Source organism: Benincasa hispida, chromosome 5 (assembly GCF_009727055.1).
Source record: "Benincasa hispida cultivar B227 chromosome 5, ASM972705v1, whole genome shotgun sequence".
NCBI classification, from domain to species: domain Eukaryota; kingdom Viridiplantae; phylum Streptophyta; class Magnoliopsida; order Cucurbitales; family Cucurbitaceae; genus Benincasa; species Benincasa hispida.
The window spans coordinates 20,103,130-20,110,643 of NC_052353.1; positions in this window are offsets into that span (position 1 = coordinate 20,103,130).

The following is a 7,514-nucleotide window of genomic DNA, read 5'->3' on the forward strand; positions in this document are numbered from 1 at the left end:
AGTGGTTATTAACTTTGAAATAAACCTATTAACTTTGAAAGATTAAGCTATCAATAATAGAAAGTTATTAGTCGCTATCACTGGTAGACTATCATTAATAACTATCAACTTTGAAAGATTAACACTCAAAGCAATTAGTAGCTATCATTGATAAACTTCTACATGACTATAGTTGATAGATTCCTATTGGTGATTATCAACTTTGAAAGTTAACACTCAAAGCTATCAACGGCTATCGCTGACAGACATCTATTAGTACTATCAACTTTAAAAGGAAACTATCAACTTTCAAATATTATCATTGATAGGCATCTATAGAACTTTATCAATGAGAAGGTTATAAGTGACTGTTACCGGTATCTACTTTAAGTCTATCACCGATATCACTAATATCATTGATATAAGTTATATTTACCTAAGTTATACCATTGATATATTTCAACAATATATGGATATCATCTAAGTTCTTTCAGTCTATAGAGACCATAGAATCGCAGTGATTGTATTAAAGAGAATGATCTCTCCAGTGGAAGTATTTCCCAATATGCTAAGGCTCTTACAAAGCTCCTTAATAGTGTTGAAATTTTTGTGTCAGCCTAGTAAATTTTCCATCGTAATCCAGAGGGAAGAAGCCATACTGACACTGTATGAAAATGTGTTCCATAGTTTCATTGTGTTTTTTGCAAAGGAGACACCAATTTGGATTTAGTACGTGCTTGGAGAGTTTTTTTAACAACACATCTATCGTGTTTAAACAAATATTAGAGATACATGGATAACATTAATATATGAATATCATTTATATCTATCTAAAGTTCTATAATTCATACACGAATATCACATATATTAGTATCAGTGATATGATCATAATACACGAACAATATCATTTATGAAAGGTTTATCACTAATAGATTTCTATCAATAGTAGACTATATGCTTTGTGATAAAAGTCTATTAATGATGGACATTAATAACTTCCTATCATTGATACGTGAAGTGTTAAGTAAATTTATAGTCATTGATAAGTTTATCAGTAATAGTATACTGATAGACTTTTATCACTTATAACATTAAGTGTTTAATCCTTCCAAGTTTCAATTTTTAATTGCTATTAATGATTTGAGTCTATAACTTATAGAAAGGTTACTGTTGATAGACTTTTATTACATACATTAGTGATTAGACCCGACTTTTATAGGAAGGTTTTCAACCAATAATTCATAGACTTCTATTTAGTCTGTGATTGAAGGTAAGAATAATTAGTTTTATATATCAAGCAATTTCTCTTCTAAACAATGAGGAGACCGTAGCCAATGCACAGCTTTACATAAGAATGAGCAAATAAAAAGGATACTTTCAATACAATATTGTGAGTTATTTGAGCTTTCGAAAACTTATGAACAAGTGTTTGCTCGCTGAACACACTAATCATTCTAATACAACAAGAATAAACTACAACGTCAAACCAATAACAAATAAACAATAGAAATCCTAGAGGCGCAGCAAACAAAAGAAGAAAGATCTCGAAAGTCCAATCAAACATACACACTTTGAGGTGGTGAAGAAAACCCAAACCGAGAGAAGAAAACGAAAATGGACCTAGAAAAGTGGAAGCGGAAGCAATCAAATGGGATGAAAGTAGAAGAGCGAGAGGGTCGGAAAAAATACAGAGAAAAGAGAATGAAACGTAGAATTGGAGTGAACTGGGGAGTTAAAATAAACTCAGATCATGAGCTTCTTCATTAGTGTAGATTAAAACGACGTGGATGGAATCACACAAAAAAAATTAATAAGAAATGAAAAAAAAAAAAAGAAAAAGAAAAAGAATGAATGGTACAAAGAGGGAAAAAAGAAGAATAATGAAACGAGAATTTCTCACAAATGCAGACATAAGATTGAAAGAAGGGAAAATTGGAAAATGAAAAGAAAAAAAAATGGACAAGTTAAATATTCCTATACCCACAAAATGTTTAAAAAAGTGCTATAGATGCAAAATTACAAATGTATACGGCTACCCGTTACAAATATCCTACAAAATAAAATTAAAAAAACATAACACAACTTCAAAATTTAAATAAAACAATTTAAATTGAACTAATCGACTAAAAACAATTTAATATCAAAACATACTAAAATAAACCAAAAAAAAAAAAAAAAAGAAATTCACTCAAATTGAACATATGATATCCATCTTAATATAATTAAGTTCATGGTATTAGTTACATACAAAAATGGATTATTTTTAAATATAGAAAAATGAATCAAAATATTTACAAAATATAATAAAATTTTATAATTACCAATGATAGACATTGATAGACACTAATAGACTTCTATCAATGTATCATTGATAGATAAAGACATTGATACGTCTATCATTAATCGTTCTAAAATTTTGCTATAATCTTATAAATATTTTCAACAGTTTTATCCTTTGAAATAATTTTTCTAAAAAAATATATATTTTTATATGTGGTATATCAATCACTAATATATTGAATACGGACTCTATGAGATATTTCTACTAATCAACGGGTACACAAATGAGGGGAAAATAATAATAAAAAAAGGAAGGATACGGCATTTTTTTAACGTCTTTTTCATGAATAACAGAATAGTTTTCACATATATTTATTTATTTATTTCATATATCATAGATAAAAGTCGACACAAGTTATTATTATTATCACAATATAAAATCGACTCATGATCACTTCCCAAATATGAAAACACGTAAAATTAGAAGGAAATTGTTAATACAGTAAGACATAGAGATAAAAATTACAGATAAAATTGAAAACAAAAAAAAAAATGCACATGGTGAAGTTAATAAAATCACAGATAAAAATCGACACAAGTCGTCGTCATCGTCATCGTTGTCGTAGTTGTTCACGTAAAAATAAATAACACAAAAAAGACAACACAAATGAAGAAGATAATGAAATATGTGTGTTGTATGTGCAAGTTCTCTCTTTGACCTAAAACATCATCTTATCTTTTTAATTAACAAATCAACAATTATCCTTAAAAAAAAAAAACATTCTTACTCATGTTGATCGACTTTGCATATATATTCACACACAGCTATATTTTGTTTCACCCCAAAAGGCCACATATCAATGAAGATAGTTATTCTCACTTATATACCCATGATCCCCCTCTTATCTAACCAATGTGGGATTTTGGTCGCATTCTCAACCGTGGGTTGGGTTGACTTTTCTGTTGGAAATATTTTACTACAAAATATCAAATTTGATATAATGGACTCATACCTATGGCCAGAAAAATATAAAGAAAATTGAGTTGAACTTGTTTGAGATAAAATCTATTCTATTATGATCAATAAATGAGGTGTAAGCCAAAATGAACACTTCATTAATAAATACGTGGATCCAGGAAAGAATAGCTTTACACTGTTGTCGAAAAATGTATGTGGTTTGACTCTTTTTCAACTGTGTAACTTACATCAGTAAGATATTCTCACTATTAGATAGAGAAATGATTCTAAGGTTTCCAAAATCGCTAGTCAATTGTTCAATAGGGTAGATCTCTAATTAGAAGTTAATGAGCCCTAATTAGACCATTTTTCTTATCCATGGATAGCAATACATATAATTAACAACCTAAATTGGTACTCATCAAAGAACTAATATAGTTCATTTTTTTTAAATATAATTAATGTGTTTTTTTTTAGTACAAGAAGTTGAGGTGGAGAAAATTTAAACATTTGATCTCAATGGACATGGTATGTTTCAATTATATGTGTATGTAATGCATATAAAATTTGTAGAGTGGAGAGCAAAATTTGTATTGAACTGAATATTGACAAAATTAGGGCTTTGGTCTTATAATTTCAACATCCTTAAGTTAAAACAAATACACAATCAATTGACAGAATATTAACACGAGTAACTTTTAATGTTAAAAGTTGTGAGAGTGGGATCGAATTATCAACCTACAAATGATATCTTATCCTTAAAACTATGCTTGGATTAACGAATACCGATCGCATGACCACTCCATAAATACAGTACTTGACATAAACGAATACTGACATAAACCACATGACCACTCCACAAATACGGTACTTGACATACTTTTCAAATAAAATACAAATACAACGAGAAAATACTAAGGGGCCATCTGTTTTTTGGGGATGTAGATAACTAGAATCTTAGATGTCCGAAATTATATATATTAGGAATTATAGATGTATCTGCCATCTTTATATTACCATGTTTATGTTGTAGGAATATTTTTGCAGATATTTGGGAATATTTTGATAACTATATTTGTTTTGTAGGATTTCTACTTGAAAATGTCTTAAATTAATATAAAGTTCCAAGAATACTCATACGACTATTTATTACTTTATAATTAATTTGATATAATTTGAACTTATATAACATATTTGTTTTTTTTTTAGTTTGATGTTTTTTAAATCAATACAATTTATATTATTTTTATATGTTATTTTTTTCAACAAAATATCATAGTTTGAGCTTTTTTATAAAATAAATATTAATTTAAATTTAAATTTGAATATATTACTAAAAAATAATAAGAATTACGATATAACTAAAAATATATGATATACAAGGTTGACAGTATTTATTTTAATTATATAATGCAAATAGAGATTAATATGTATATGTAAAATAAAATAAAAGTGAATGATAGAAAAGTAAAATGGAGATGCTCTCAACTAAAAAATCTGGTAAGTCCATATTTTAGGAGGGCATCTAAAACTCTCCAGATGCCCTCCCGTTTGGACATTCTACGATGCCTAATAATCTTTAGATGTTGGGACATTTCACAATACCACAAAACAAATATGATAATCCAGGTGTCCACTCCATAAAAAGCTAGGATGTCCACCAAACAAACGACCCCTAATAGTACTTGAGATTAGCAAAATGATTTCAAGTTAGGAAGTCTTCAAGTAAGTTAAAATGAGGGTTAAAAGGGTATTTAATATGAGGAGATTTAAATACAACAAATTTCGACTTCAAAGTTGAAGCACATGCCAATTAATGTTGAGTTATACTCACTTAAGAATAAAATATATTTCCAACAATTTATATAATGTTATTATTATTAACATGTTCAAACGTATACACACATAAACTTTTGTTTTAATTAAAAAAAAAGAACTCTCCAAAAACTCTGAATCCATGTTCTATCATATAGTTTTGGAACTCCGAATCCAAAAGCTGTCCATCCCGATCCGATTGAAGTGTTTTAATCTGTCTATCCAATGCGTTTTTAACTTCATCCTTGAACTTTCTGAACTTTTCAAAAGATTCAAACTTTCGTTGCTTCAAATAAACATACTCATACTGAGAGTAATGATCAGTAAAAATGATGAAATACTCATAGCCTCCCCTAGGTTGCACACTCATGGACCACAAAGGCCTTAATGCACCAACATTAGAGGCTCTTTAGCTCGATAACCTTTTCCAGTAAAAGGTCTTTTAGTCATCTTGCCTTCAAGGCAGGATTCTCACACCGATAAAGAATTTTCCTCCAACTCATTTGGAAGTCCATTCTTCACTAACCTCTCAATCCTATTGAGATTGATGTGTCCTAATCGAAGGTGCCAAAGTTGAAAATTTTCTTTTGGAGAAACCTTTTGTCATTTATTTTGAGTTACGATAATTTTAAACATCTCTATGTTATGGAGGGAATTTGTTGCTAACGGCCTTATAACATATAAGTTATTTTCAAGTTTTGCTAAACAAATCTCAACTCCATGTTTAAGAATAAACACTTTATTCAATTCAACATGAAGAGTATATTTACATTGTATCAGACTCTTTATAGAAATTAAGTTTCACTTTAACTCAGAAACTACAAATGCATCATTCAAAATGATAAACTTCTTCTGTAAATTCAATTGGAGCTCTCCCACTGCCACATTTGAGATGACACGTGCCCAGTGCCTACTCGCATCGTCATCTCTCTAGCCTCAAGCCGCTGCAAGGATCTAATCCCTTGAAAAAAAAGAACAAACATGACTAGTGGCCCTAGAGTCAATAATCCAGAAAAAATCTTCGTTCTCCATTAAACATGTTTCCACAACTAGTAAATCACATTTATCTTATTTTTCCTTGGCTTTAGCCTTCTTCTTCTCCTTTATCCAGCGAGGAAAATTTCGCTTCCAGTGCCCATCCTTGTTGCAATGGAAACACTTTCCTTTATTAACGAGGACTGGTCGCCTACCCCGTTGGGCGATAGGCTGTGGGTTAGCAGGTGCCTTCCCCTTCCCCATACCACCCTTCTTCTTCTTCCACTTAGAAGTGTTAGAAGTAGAAGGTGCAAACTTTGTTCTTGATGTCGAACCTCGATGGAACTGCTTAGAAGATGAAGCAACATTTGCCTCACCTACTGTCATACCCTACCCCAAGCCCGTGCTCCTGAGCCCACGGTGATGCTTGATATAATCTGTTACTACTTTAGTTCAGCTACTAGTCTTTTAGTATATTCACAACGGAAAAATATTACATGCTTTTAATAGAAACTAGTTTACAAGTTCAATTTATAAAATACATATGGAAAACCTATCCCACTAATCAGTCTTATTTACAGCTATTTTTCAAATTGTAGCAGACCTTAATCAATACCGCAACCTTGACTCGTCAGCTACCTAAAAGGTAAACATAGAGAAAAACTATGAGCTTTTACAAAGCTCAGTGAGTGGTAACACAAATATAAATCTTCCACAACAAACATGAGGTTTCCAAGTGAACCTCCAGAAAAGCATGACGCTATCACGAATCCACCTACACACACAGTAGATGTTTAACATACAATATCATAACAATAATACCAGTCTATGTGCATATAGCTCCTCTTATCATGGGCTCAGAAACTAGACCCATCGGCCCTCTAACCACCCCACTTTAAGGATTATCTATCCTTAATTTTGAAAGCCTTAGAATTAGCATTTTACTGAGGCCACACATAGAAACTATACTTAATTTACAAACTTTTGATCCAAGAATCACTTGATTTGCACGAGTGGTTTAGGAAAACTAGTGGTTTGAAGTTGGCCTTTCGCTGTTGTCCAGACAGTTTGGCTCCTCTGCGTCCTTGCTGGAATCTCCGACCCACACTTAATTTTTCTCTCTTTTTATTTTTCCTCTCTTTATGCTCTTTGAGAAAACACATGGTGTGTAGGTTGGAGTGGGGTATCCCTCCTTTTATAGGCGTCCAAAAGCCTTCCAAGCTTCACACCCACTCTTCCATGTGTTATTCTTAAAGTTTGCCAACCTATAGCCCCTTCCACTTCTTGCTCGAGGTGTCTACCAATGCAAGGTTTGAGCCATGCAAGTGTTGGATGTCTCTCTTCTAAAATGCCAATGCATGAGACTAAATTTTGATGTCTTCTCAAGCCTCCACCTCAATTCCTTAAGACTGAAGATTTATTCTCAACGAGCCACATGTTAGGACGACGTCTCCCTTATGAGCTCAGCCTACTTATGCGTTCATTCCCTTCAATATGCGTTCACTAG